This window comes from Hevea brasiliensis, chromosome 13 (genome assembly GCF_030052815.1).
Source record: "Hevea brasiliensis isolate MT/VB/25A 57/8 chromosome 13, ASM3005281v1, whole genome shotgun sequence".
Classification (NCBI taxonomy): domain Eukaryota; kingdom Viridiplantae; phylum Streptophyta; class Magnoliopsida; order Malpighiales; family Euphorbiaceae; genus Hevea; species Hevea brasiliensis.
In genome coordinates, this window is record NC_079505.1 from 73101633 (window position 1) to 73101943 (window position 311).

A 311-nucleotide genomic window follows, 5' to 3' on the forward strand; every position below is an offset into this window, starting at 1 on the left:
TTAAGCTCAAACATACCAGCTGGTTTCTTGATCTCATTCCTCTCACAACTCCATTGGTAGTTGTTATAAGCAATTTTATCAAGAGCAGAAAAAGCTTCATCTTCAGATTTCTCCATAAGATCACCTCCAGAAGATGTATCAATTGTACTTCTAATAGCTGGTGAAACTCCATTGTAAAAGTGTTGAACAAGCATCCACTTAGGAATCCCATGATATGGACACCTCCTTTGCAAATCCTTGTACCTTTCCCATGCTTCATACAAGCTCTCATCATCTCTAGGTTTGAAAGAAGTCTGCTCATTTCTTAGCTT

General features: G+C 38.3%; 1 non-coding gene across 1 annotated transcript; it reads left to right on the forward strand.

The window, feature by feature from the left end:
- The first annotated feature begins 204 nt into the window (after nucleotides 1-204).
- Nucleotides 205-311, forward strand: LOC131172458 (small nucleolar RNA R71). Its single transcript, XR_009142935.1, has one exon. It is a non-coding gene; the product is annotated as a small nucleolar RNA R71 (small nucleolar RNA).